Below are 13,643 nucleotides of genomic sequence, written 5' to 3'. Positions count from 1 at the left end.
TTTTATAGGGAGGGAGGGCCAAGGGGGGGGGGTTTGACATGAACGTACATGAATGCGCAGCCGGACCGGCTTGTAAATGTGCTGGAGATCAGCACAGAGAGAGGGTGTGTGAGGTCATGCTATACTCCAGATGAAATTACACCTCTAGTTCTTCACATAGCAAATTTTTAATTCCTTCAATCTAGAAATGATGAATTTCGCTTATTGCTCCTTTAAACTTTTTCCTTTACAANGGGGGGGGGTTTGACATGAACGTACATGAATGCGCAGCCGGACCGGCTTGTAAATGTGCTGGAGATCAGCACAGAGAGAGGGTGTGTGAGGTCATGCTATACTCCAGATGAAATTACACCTCTAGTTCTTCACATAGCAAATTTTTAATTCCTTCAATCTAGAAATGATGAATTTCGCTTATTGCTCCTTTAAACTTTTTCCTTTACAAATTATGACTATTTTTTGTAAAATTCTATTTGTTCACAAACTTTACTTTTTTTCTCATGAAGACTTTTTGTAAAATTAGAACACTTAAATTTTTTGACTTTTTCATCATAATAAAGTTTTTTTCACATATAAAAACTAAAAAAAACACTTTCTCCAAATATTATCACAATATTAAGAGCTGATTTGTTTCCTCAGACCTCTGCTGTCCCTCACACTCTGAGTTAAACAGTTATAATAATCTTCATATGAAGTCTCTCTGCTCCGACTGGTCACATGTTCTACTGGATCAGTTAAATACAGTTTGTCTCGTGTCTGTTCAGTAAGTTTCTCTGTGTCTGATAAAGTTTATTGACTGTAATTGAAAACTTTATTGTTCACCCTGTCACAGACGGCAGGCTGACAGATTTGTGAGAGGATCTAAATTCTCTCTTCGTCTGTCATTCGGGGGAATTCTTGTAAATCAGAGATGTGGTTGAAGCGGGGACTCCCCAGGATCTCCTGGCGTCCCCTCGGGGGGTCTCAGGCCTCACTTTGAGAACCAAAGTGTCAGTCAGTGTCGGGAGCGCCGCGGGCCGCCAGTCGTCTCCTAAACGGTAATTTATGTTGCTGTGGACGACAAATTGCTCCAGGAGCTGCAACATTAACTAAACTGCATCCCACACAGACATGTTTTCACCTGCTGCACTGCTATGACAAAAATGTGTCCACGCAGGGACGGGACGCCGGCGGGACAGAGACACATGGTTTATAGGGGGGGGGGGGNTTAATTGGGGAAGAGGGGGGAGACTAAAGGGGGAAAGAAGAAGGGAAAAAGAGGAGGAGACACTGGGGGAGGAGGGGGAAGGAGTTAAAGGAGGAGAGAAAGAGAGGAGACAGGTTTTATAAGAGGGAGTCAGAGAGGAGGAGGAAAAGAGAGGACGGGGGGTTAACGACACTTCAGATCAAACTCTGGTTCACACACTCAGTAAACAATAAACAAGTAAACAAACAGATAAATAATTATGAGAGACAGTAAACATCAGTGTGAACGTCTCTGTGTCTCTGACTGCTGCTCTGACTATTATTAATTATTATCGTTTCTGTTTTCAAACATTAATCACAGAGTTCATCTGTGTGCCGTCACATCTGGTGACAGACGCTCTGTGACAGGAAGTTTACATCCTCCTGATGTTACTGTCACTCTGATCAATAATCAATAAATACAGTCAGAGGGAGTTGTTTTCAGAGCGTCTGTGTGATCGGACCTTCAGACTGAACTACACAGAAGATTAATCACAGTTGTTTGTTTCTCTTTGTTTATTACTGATGTGTTTATGGTGTGTACAGATATTTGTGTGTGTTTGTTGTTGTTTATTTTATTTATTTTGCTGAGTCATGTCACTGTTATTCTGTTATTTGGACCTTTAATAAAAAGCTTCATTTCTCTCCGACGCTGAATTCACTTCTGTGTATCTGTTGTATTTTTATCATTGTACAAATAAACAAACCTGAACCAGACCAAGTCATTAAAACACTGGTTGTTGGTTTCTGACTCGTGAACACTGAGTGACAGATCTTTAAGATGTTTTCAAAGTTACTATTTACAGACGGGCGACAATGGTCTACTGACACACAGTTATGATAGGGAGGCACCATATTGGATTGTTTGCCAATATCTGATGTCATCATGTAACATCTCATTTGACCGATAACTGATATCAGTATCTCCATATATGATGGAAAATTACGCAGCTGTCTTCCTGAATCTTCTGACTGAATATGACTCTGTCTGTGTGCTTGTACCTGATTTATCTTTATTCATATATGTATTTTCATCTATGTCGGCCTGCTGATGTAACACATGGTTTAAGATCATGTATTTGTGTTTGTGTTGTTGGTGCTGTTATTTTATTTTCTTATATATCTGCATTTATAAAGAAGCAATGCTTTGTTGTCACCTGATGAGCAGCGGTCTGCTCAGCGCGTCAGTTAATAAGTCGTCTGTCTGTGCAGCCGCTCAGTGGCTTTAAGTTCAGGGTTAGCTGCTGTACCACCATCTTTAAGACATATAAAAGTTTCTAAATTGACAGTGAGATATTTACTGACATATTTTAGAACAAAAGGTGAAAATCTCTTCAGCTTGTTTTAACCACAGACATCGAACCAAAACACAGTCAGTACGTTCACATGCAGCTTGAGAAAATCAAATTATTGGCTTCGTCCGTGACACACCGAGATACTTCGGTTGAAAATTGAACTGTTGCTGCATGTATCCACTCAGTCCGACTGGAGTCAGACTCGGCGTTCTGCGTATGCGCCACTTTTTCTTTCGCAGGCTTTCACCTGAAGAAGAAGGAGATGACGCAGCAGCAGTTCAGTAACTCCCGGAAAAACTAACAAACAAACACCATGGCGGCCGAGAAGCAGAAGACGCACTTCTGGACGGACGAGGAAACTACATTCATGCTCCACCATCTTTATTCGTCGTTAGCTTCCTCTTCAGGTCAACTGGAACTAGTTCAATACGCACTACTGTATATTAAAAAGGACACAGCGTCGCATATCGAGGCGGAGTCAGACGTACTTGGTCAGAAATTTGATTTTCTCTTCTGCATGTTTACTCAGACAAGACGAGAAGTTTGACTTGACTGATTAGCCGAGCTATGGGCTTAGCTCTACTGCTGCGTGCATGTAAACGTACTGAGTGACTTTGAGACGAGGGAACAGGAAGTGCTAACATGCTAACATGCTAACTTGTTTCTTTGAGGACTCATTCACTGTATTTGGTACTTCACTTAATAAAGTCAGATCACAGAAAAACTCCCACAACAGATTCATATTTAATATTTATTTGTGTTTAAGAGGATCTGTTCATCTTTTTTTTTTCCCAGTTATTGAGATTAAATTCATTAAATTCATTTTATCAGTCAGTGATACACAACCTGTGCATGTGACCCACTTTTGCAAAATATAAAAGTAAAAATAAAAAATATTAGTAATTAATATATAGTTCATTAGCTCAGACCTTTTTTATAAACAAGCTCTATTTTTTGCACTCTGGCATATTATTTACATTCAGTGTACCAAATAAATAAATTAAATTATTGTAAATCATAAAATGGTTGGCGGGCCACCCGGCACACTGTCATGGGCCAAATTTGGGCCTCAGACCATAAGTTGAGTCTCACTGTTGTAACTGTTTCCTGGATCTTACAAACTAAATGAATCAGTGTCTATTTACAGTTTTCTGCCTCAGACAAAATGAAACTTGTGTTAAAATAACGGAGACGTTAAAGGATCAGATTGATCCTGATTCTTGTTCCTGTCAGGTCTTTGTTGTTCGTCTGCACTTGACACTTTAAATAAAGTTGTTTACTGCGAACAGAGTTGATGAACATCCTGTTTGTGATGAAGGTGAACGTGTGGATCAGCTGACAGTCAATCTGATTCATAACAAACAGCACAGCGCCCTCCAGTGGCCTCAGACACACATTGACTGTCATCACGAGCTCAGACCCTTCAAACAGAGCAGTGACAGAACACTGTCGAACAGGTCAGAGTCCTGAGAGTCTGTTATTATACACTGATCATTATTATTACTGTTAATGATCTGTGGACAGAGAGGCAGCTCTTAATGTTGAAGCAGAGATCATTTTAAACACTTTATAAACTGTTTTTGGTTTAATCTGTGACACTGAGTCAGGTTTTGTAAACTGATTAAAGCTGTCAGATAGTTGTGCAGCAGAAATGAAACATTTCCCTCTGACATGTGGAGGAGTAGAAGTATAAATCAGCAGGAAGTGGAAACAGTCAGGTGATAAGGTTCAGTCTGTGACACTTGGTGTTAATGAACCTCTGATGTCTCTGTGCAGATATGATGACGTCATGACCAGAGAATGAAGCCACTCCCTCTGTGTGTGATGTAACAACATGGTCTATCACCCCGAAGTCACTGAAGTCAGTGTGTCTGTGTCCCACCAGCTGGCTCTTTTCTCTGCTCTCACATGGCCTTTGTTGCTCATATCACAACGATTTCGTCACAGAGGTGTTAAACCCACCCTCTGGTTCCTCCCTGGTTAACACCGTCAGCTCTGTCAGCAATGTTAACTTTGTTTAGTGCTGTTTATGGAGTTAGCACTGTTAGCTGCTAGCTGTTAGCCATCTGCAAAGGCGTTTTTACATCTGAGGAACCATTTCATAGTTGTGTCTGCAGTAACGAGGAACAACTGTAATTCTTAGAAGTGAGTACTCTCCCAGCACGACAAGAACACGAGTGATGTTGAGAGTACACCGATTGGTCGAATGCAGCCAATGCAGCACTGGCAGCTGCCATTTTTAAAAACCTCTTAGCCGTGTGAACGACACAGACAACAGCTCGTGATAAAGAACATGATGAAAACAGGTACAAATGGCGCAACGGTGAAGCTTAACTGAGCTGAGACGTGACGGGAAATACGACGCAGTTTGACTCAAATGGAAATATAAGAATCTTCAACAGCTGTCTTACATCACTTTGGTGTTCCTGCTGGAGGTGCGAGTGCAAACAGAATAAAAGACCTTGATGATCAGGGGAACTCCATCTGAGCTGTTTGGTCTGAAACATGTTGAGATCTGAGTCCAGACGACTCACACACTCTGAACTCTGCACTCAGCCTGTTAAAGTGAATGTACTTTGTTTTTTCCACCTCTGCAACTCTGTAGAAATAATTCTGACTTCAGCTTAAAATCAATCTGCTCTGTTTGAGTATCTGGTGAATTTCAGTTTAATATTTATCTGACACTCTGAGTCACTGTACAGACTGAGACTTTAAATGGCAAATGGACCTGTAACTGTATAGTTCCTCTCTAGTCATCTCACCACTCAAGGTGCTTTTACACTACGAGTCACATTCACACACTGGTGGCAGAGTTCACAATACAGGGTGCCACCTGGTACTTACTTTTTTAACACACTCACACACTGATGAAGCAGCCATCAGGAGCAATTTAGAGTTAAGTATCTGCAGGGATCGAACCGCTGAGCGAGTGGTGGACGCCCTGCTCTGCCTCTGAGCCACAGCTGATGAAGGCACAGGCAAACGACAAGGTAACACAGAATGTAAACTATATTTCAGGGTTTCATTTTTGTTGCTTTACTAAAATTAAGATTTTCTTTTTTTTGTCTTTTCACAGAATGAATCCAAACAAAAAAGAAGATGATCTCAGGTACGGGACATAATACTGAAGAATATATGAAACTAAAGTGAAATCAGGTTTGATTTGGGATCAAACACTGTCGATCAGCCGCAGAGATTATTACTAAAATATGAAACTTACAGTTCTTTAAACAGTTTATCAGCAGAGTTAAACTGTTAGTGTCTGTATGTGAGGAAGTGACTGTAAAGTGAATCCAAACTAACCTTTCAAACACCAAAGTCACTCAGACAGTAAGTTACCTTATTTAACCTCTTTAAAAATCAGAACTGTCCCTTTAATGTGATATTTGTGTCTCTAACGTTCAGACGGCCTCTCAGTGTCTCTGTGTTTATATCTCCGCTGTTTGCATGTTATATATTACTGCTATACTGTTCTTCCTATATACGCCATACAGCCATGATGTGTGTGTGTGTGTGTGTGTGTGTGTGTGTGTGTGGTCGTCCTGTGAGATGTCTGTCAGGTTTGGTTCAGAAGCTTCCAGCAGCAGCAGTGAAGCAGCCAATCAGAGTGTGACAGACGAGTGAGAGTCCGACCATCTGTAGGTGGACTGATGCCGACACGGCAACACACACACACACACACACACACACGCACACGCACACGCACACGCACCAATAACACTCAGATAATAACATGTAGCAGTAACTGATTACATGTGAAGTTACAGTAACTGTAGATTCCTCAGATGGATGGAGGTGTCCACAAACTTTGGCCACAGAGTTTATTTTTCTGTAAACAAACAGTCCTGTTACGCTCAGTCATCATCATCATCATCATCATCATCATCAATGGAGTGGGACTATCTACTCAGGTACTGTACTTAAAAAAAAAAGAGGCTTTTAATTTTCAACATGTTTTATAATTTTAATGTTTTTGCTTTTTCTTTTTCTATTTTAATTGTTGTATCCATCTGATTTTATTTCATTGCAGTCCTAAATATGTTTTTTTAATTCCTGTTTTAACCATGTAAAATACTTTGGAACCAAAAAAGAGGTGCTGTAGTTTTATTATTATTATTATTATTTTATTAAGAATAAAGTCAGTCAATCAGTTAACTGTAGCCTGAAACAGTTTCTCCTCTCTGGAGATTAAAACACTGGCGACAGCTCTCTGTGATTCTCAAATGGAGGTACGAGGACCTCTAGGGGTGTTTTAAGAGTACTGCAGGGGTACGTTACATATTTTTAAAATAGTAATAATAATAATAATAATACATTTTATTTCTTAGGCGCCTTTCTGTCACTCAAGGACACCTTACAATGGATAAAAGACAGTGCACAGTACACAATAAAATCAATTAAAATAATTTAAAATAAGATTACAAAAGAAAATCACAAAAGTACACACGAGTAAAAACAGTTAGATGTGGACAGGAAATGGGGTTAGTGAAGGGAAAAGGCTTTCTTAAACAGGTGTGTTTTGAGTCGGGACTTGAATTGTGATAGTGTACTGATGTTCCTTATTTCGGGTGGAAGAGAGTTACAGAACCGGGGAGCAGAGCGGGTGAAAGCTCTGCTCCCCATGGTGGTGAGACGGGCGCAGGGGACAGTCAACAGAATGGAGGAGGATGATCGGAGGGTGCGAGAAGGAGTGGCGATGTGGAGAAGACTGGAAAGATATGGGGGGGGTAAGATTATGGATGACCTTGAATGCAAGCAGAAGGATTTTGAAGTCAATGCGGGACTTGACCGGGAGCCAGTGGAGCTGCTGTAGGACGGGAGTGATGTGGTGGATGGCGGGGGTTCTGGTGATGACACGGGCAGCTGAATTCTGGACCAGTTGAAGTTTGTGCAGGGATTTGTGGGTGAGACCGGAGAGGAGGGAGTTGCAGTAATCCAGGCGGGAAGTGATGAGACTATGGACAAGGATAGCAGTGGCATGGGGAGTAAGGGAGGGGCGGAGGCGGTTGATGTTGCGTAGGTGGAAGTAAGCAGACCGGGTGATGTTGTTAATGTGAGATCGGAAGGAAAGTGTGCTGTCGAGGATGACACCCAGACTCTTAACCTGTGGGGAGGGGGAGACGGAGCAGTTGTCAATGGTGAGGGGGAAACTGTCAGTTTTGGAAAGTGTTGACTGTGTGCCAATGAGAAGAATCTCGGTTTTATCAGAGTTGAGTTTCAGAAGATTTGAGGTGAACCAGGATTTTATTTCAGTTAAGCAGTCAGTAAGGGAGGAGGGTGGGAGGTTGGCAGTGGGTTTGCTAGCGAGGTAGAGCTGGGTGTCATCCGCGTAACAGTGAAAGGTGATGTTATGTTTGCGGAAGATGCTGCCAAGGGGAAGAAGATAAATGATGAAGAGGAGGGGCCCCAGGACAGAGCCCTGGGGCACACCTGAAGTAACAGGGGAAGGTTGGGATGTGAAGTGTTTGAGCTGGATGAACTGAGTGCGGTGAGAGAGATAAGATTTAAACCAGTCTAGAGGAGTATGAGTGATGCCGATGGAGGATAGTCTATTGAGGAGGGTGGTGTGACAGATGGTGTCGAAGGCTGCACTGAGGTCAAGGAGGATGAGGATGGAGAGTAAACCAGAATCAGCTGCCATGAGGAGGTCGTTGGTTATTTTTGTGAGTGCAGTTTCTGTGCTGTGGAGAGGGCGGAAACCAGACTGGAACTGTTCATACAGGTTGTTGTGTGAAAGATGGGAGTGGAGTTGAATTGCTACTGTTTTTTCAAGAATCTTGGAAATGAAGGGGAGATTAGAAATTGGACGTAGGTTATTGAAGTTGGTGGGATCTGCACCGGGTTTTTTCAGAATTGGGGTAATTGCAGCGGTTTTGAATGGTGTAGGAACAGTTCCAGTGGAGAGAGAGGAGTGGATGATGGAAGAGATGAGAGGGACCAGGGAAGGGAGGCAGGCTTTGACCAGAACTGTGGGGAGAGGGTCGAGCTGACAGGTGGATGGCTTGGACTTCCGGATAAGATCTGAAATTTCTGAGGTGGTGGGGAGCTGGAAGGAGGAAAAAGAGTGGGTAGGAGGGGGAAGTTCGGGTACGACATTGAGGGTGGGTTGTGAGCTGAGTTGCTGATGGATCGTCTGGATTTTCTGACTGAAGAATGACATGATGGAGTTACAGAGAGCAGTAGAACAAAGGTGAGTTGGTACAGATTCCGGGGCTTGTGTGATATTCTTATACAGTGAGAACAGTGATTTGGTGTTACTTTCGTTGGAACAGATAATACCGGTGTAGTAGTTTGATTTGGTTTGAGTAATGCAGTCCTTATAGTGTAACATATGGTCTTTGTAAATGTCTTTGTGAATATGAAGTCCAGTTTTTCTGTAGAGCCGCTCGAGTTGCCGTCCTTTGGCTTTCATGAGCCGAAGTTCAGGGGTAAACCAGGGGGCGGAAAGGGAAAAGGAGACAGACCGGGCTTTTAGCGGAGCAAGGGAGTTGAGTATGTGATGGAGTCCAGTGTTGTAGTGTGAGACCAGCTGTTCAAGGGTGGATGAATTCTGAGTAGCCATGTGGGAGTCGATACAGGAGGAGAGGGAATCTAAGTTAATGTCCTTAATATTGCGAAAAGAAATGAGACGGGGGAGCTTGGTAGTGGAGAGGGGGAGTCTGATACTGAATGAGAGGAGAAAATGGTCAGTTATGGGGAGATCAACTGTTGTTTGGTCAGAGGGGGAGACACCAGAGCAGCAGATTAGGTCCAGGATGTGACCCTTAGAGTGAGTGGGGGTATCGGTATGCTGTTTAAATCCAAAACTGTCGAGGCAAGATGTGAAGTCTTTGGTGAGAGGGTTGTTGGTATTGTCTATGTGAATGTTGAAGTCTCCCAGCACTATGCTGTTTGGTGAAAGGGTGGATAGGTGGGTGAGCAGAGCAGCAAAGTCATGTAAGAAGTCGTTGTTTGGTATTGGGGGCCGGTAAACANTGGTGAGAGGGTTGTTGGTATTGTCTATGTGAATGTTGAAGTCTCCCAGCACTATGCTGTTTGGTGAAAGGGTGGATAGGTGGGTGAGCAGAGCAGCAAAGTCATGTAAGAAGTCGTTGTTTGGTATTGGGGGCCGGTAAACAGTTGCAATGATGGTGGGAGTAGGTCCAGAGAGTTGACAGACAGTGGATTCAAAAGAGGTGAAGGCAGGGGTAGGCACCGGTGAGACTTTCCACTTTTCGCGATAAATTACCGCGATACCTCCTCCCCGGCCGGTGCCACGGGGTTGACAGATGTAAACGAATTCTGGGGGAGTAGATTCATTGATTTGGGAGAAGTCATTGGGTTGTTGCCAGGTTTCGGTTAAACAGAAACAGTCAAAGTTATGGTCAGTGATGAGATCCTGGATGAGATGACCTTTGTTTGTGAGTGAGCGGATATTGAGTAGACCGAATTTGACAGTGGTGTTTTCAAAATTGGCAGCGGTGCTAGCCGACCGGGGTAGGCAGGCTAGCACACTGTGGTCAACGGCCCGAACAAATACCAATAGTAATTGAAACATGTTGGTAATTTTAAGAAAAATGTATAATTCCTAAAACATTTATATGTTAGTGAGTTTAATACAAAATGTCAAAGTAAATTTGAATAAACAACATTTTATATTTGATATTCTTATATTTTAGTGCGATCCTGAACTGCTGTAAACTGTCGACTGACGTCAAACGTTTGTTCTCTGTGTGTTTTCTATCAACAATGATTCGTAATGATCTCGGGGTATTTGGGGTAAATTAACTGGTAGAAAAAGTTTTGGGCACACTGACATCTGCGCAGTGGTTCACTTTATTGTTGAGCTTTCGGTCTATTTGACCTTCATCAGAGCGAACATGGTGTGGAAGGTCAAACAGACTGAAAGCTCAACGATAAAGTGAAACACTGCACAGATGTTGAAGTGAGCCTAAATCTTTTTCTACCAATCTGGACTTACTGATGTTTCCAGCACCTTGCCAAGACCGAGCCGGGTACAGTGGGCGCTATTCTGCATCAGAGGGGTAAATTAATACAAAAAGTTTGAGACCCACCACAAACCCTGCACTCAAGCATTAGATTTTCTCAGATATTTTAAAAATATCTTTCTGACATTTTATCTACATTTTTTCTGACATGTACTGGTACAGTGGGCTGGTGCAGTGGGCTGGTGCAGTGGGCTGGTACAGTGGGCTGGTACAGTGGGCTGGTGCAGTGAGTTGGTGCAGTGGGTTGGTGCAGTGGGTTGGTGCAGTGAGCTGGTACAGTGGGCTGGTACAGTGGGTTGGTGCAGTGGGTTGGTGCAGTGGGCTGGTGCAGTGGGTTGGTGCAGTGAGTTGGTGCAGTGGGCTGGTACAGTGCGCTGGTGCAGTGGGCTGGTACAGTGGGCTGGTACAGTGGGTTGGTGCAGTGGGTTGGTGCAGTGGGCTGGTGCAGTGGGTTGGTGCAGTGGGTTGGTGCAGTGACGTCAACCGCCAAAAGCGTCTAAAAATGAAGCAACCTGAATCTGGTGACAGTTGAGGATTTTAAATGTATGATGACGTTAAAATTTCATGTTGTTTGGGCGTTAGCACTTTGACGTTTTGCAGACATTTGGTTTTGTTGTCTTTACAACTAAATGTCGTTATTTTATATCAAGGTGACGTCAGCATGAGACGTTTGGAAGACGCTGGATTCAGATTCATACTTCTAATAAAAAACTGTATAAACAAATTACGACGGATGAACATAAGACTTGACCGCTTCACATTTAGCAGCCTCAACAGTAAAGTGATGAACACATGAATGCATCTGTAGTTATTTGATCGGAGATGGATAATGTTCTCCATGATGAGAACTTTTACTTTTTGTTTCTATTCTACCTGACTAAAAGATCTCAGTACTTCCTCCACCACTGTAACGCTGTGTGAAATGAGTCCGTTAGCTCGATGCTAACACATAAAGGGAATTACCATTAATGCGTCACCCAAAATTAGCATCTTGATAATATTATCCTGACAAATGATCCATTTTAATTCAAATGCTTAACATAACAGAGATATGTGCTCATATTTGGAGGCATAAATTCCCCCACGCTGCTGCTGCCGTCGTAGGAATTGGACAAAATTACGCAAATAAACAGGACGGACATCACAAATGTCACATGACCCGTGAACTTACAGGAAGCCATCCACGACTGAGTAAATATGACGTCATGTGTATTTGCTGGGGTGAAACTGTTTAGATTTGTAAAACCTGTCACATTTTCATGAGTTATGAGCATTTGCAAATCATGCTGTATTTTTCTGGATATGACTTCACACAACACAAATGTAAAAAGACGTTTGTGGAAAGTGAAATATTTGTGGATGATGGTTCATCTGTAGATTGTCTTGTGCGTTACAAATAATAAAGTCCAATAAAAACTTCCGTACTGGTTACTGAACAACACGACTCAAAACCTACAAAACATCGACATCATCTGAGTCAGAATTCTACGTGAATTGACTCTGACAGTAAACATTGTTCTAACATTGAATTTCAGTCACCTGATGTCGACCATATGGTGAAAGATGTTTGTGGCCAGCAGGAATGTCACTGAATATAGTCCCAAATTATTGACCAGGTAAAGTACACAATAACACCACACTGAGAGAACTCGTGAAGCTGTTCACTGATGGGTGGAATTCAAATACAAACTGCATCAGTTTGTGCAGAAGGTGTTTGACTTTACAGAAAAACTAAAAACTCCCACAAAGGAAAGAAAAGTGAGTCAAACTGAGGATGAAGATGATGAAGGTTCCTGACCTGTATGCAGTCTGTTGGGCGGTGTGTTCTCTGCTCCCTCAGTGTTTTATTATGCGTGCAGCGTCTCTTCCCTCCGGTTCATCTCTTATTTTTTGCTAATTGCTCCATAATAGAAGCATAATCCCCCCACATTCATTAAGAAAGGCTGAAAATGAAGTGTTGGCACCACATCTGCTCCCGAGCCCTCAGTGTCTGTAAATATGCCTCTCAGAGTTATTACTATACAATTTACATTATCTTACATTACTGCGGAGATAAAAGCATTATAATCACCGAGTGGGGAATTAAAAAATTAGCACGGAGCTGCTGTGCTGCTGCCGCCGTCTATTTGTGGCAGCACAGAGGTGTTTCTCTCTTCTCCATCACAGTCACCTCCAACTAAAGGTGAAAATTGCACCCTGGGGGGAACAGCTTCGAGGACGGGGGGGTTACATTCACCCCATTGTCTCTTTGTCTCTGTCGCCGTCTTTGGATCATCCCCAAAAATCCAGGACCGTACCCTGAGAGCCAGTGTGTGTCTGCTGATGTTGAGCCAGACGATGATCATCTACCTGTTCAACATGTGTTTGGACGGCGCTCACACAGGTGCCAGTAAACAGGAAGAGGAAAACAAAACTGTTATTTTAAGGGTGAGAAAAGAGAGAACGTGTCGGACTGTAATTCAACAGCAGAACATCTGCAAAACTACGGGTCAGGTTTTCACTCAGCTCTGCAGGTAAATGGTTCCAACACAGGCGCCAGAATTAATGTTGGTGCTGAGCGTCTCTGCAGAACATCAGATATGTTTTATTTGTATGTTATTATGTAGCTGATTCACTGAAACTTCACAAATCAACAACACTGTGGTTAACGTGTGGTTATGTTTAGACACAAAAACACTTGGTTAATGTTGGGAAATGATCATGTGTTGATAGTTCTGGTGCCACAATCTGACTCACTAAAAAATAAAACAGTTTTGTTGTGTGTTGTCTCTGACAGTAGGCTGCAAGCAACTTGCCAAGTATCCTTGGACAGGATGCTAAACCTCAAAATGCTCCTGATAGTGATGAATGGTGTGTGTGAATGTTTGAGATGAGTAGCAGGTGACAGTTATACTTCTACCTCATATCAGCGCCATAACCTGACGTGGACCTCCTCAGAAATGTAACTACACATCACAGTGATGCAGACCTCCTGTCTGTCTCTGTAAACTGAAACCATTTCCCTCAGTGGAAACAAAGCTTTGATTTACTTTAATTTCACAGATAAGAAACAATAAATTGTGAAGACAATAAAGCCTCCACACACTGTGTGTGATTTATCCTGGCTGAAATATGAGCAGAGGAAATCTCTGCTAGCTGC

The sequence above is a fragment of the Epinephelus moara genome, chromosome 4, assembly GCF_006386435.1.
Source record: "Epinephelus moara isolate mb chromosome 4, YSFRI_EMoa_1.0, whole genome shotgun sequence".
Classification (NCBI taxonomy): domain Eukaryota; kingdom Metazoa; phylum Chordata; class Actinopteri; order Perciformes; family Serranidae; genus Epinephelus; species Epinephelus moara.
Note: the sequence above shows the minus strand (reverse complement) of the source record.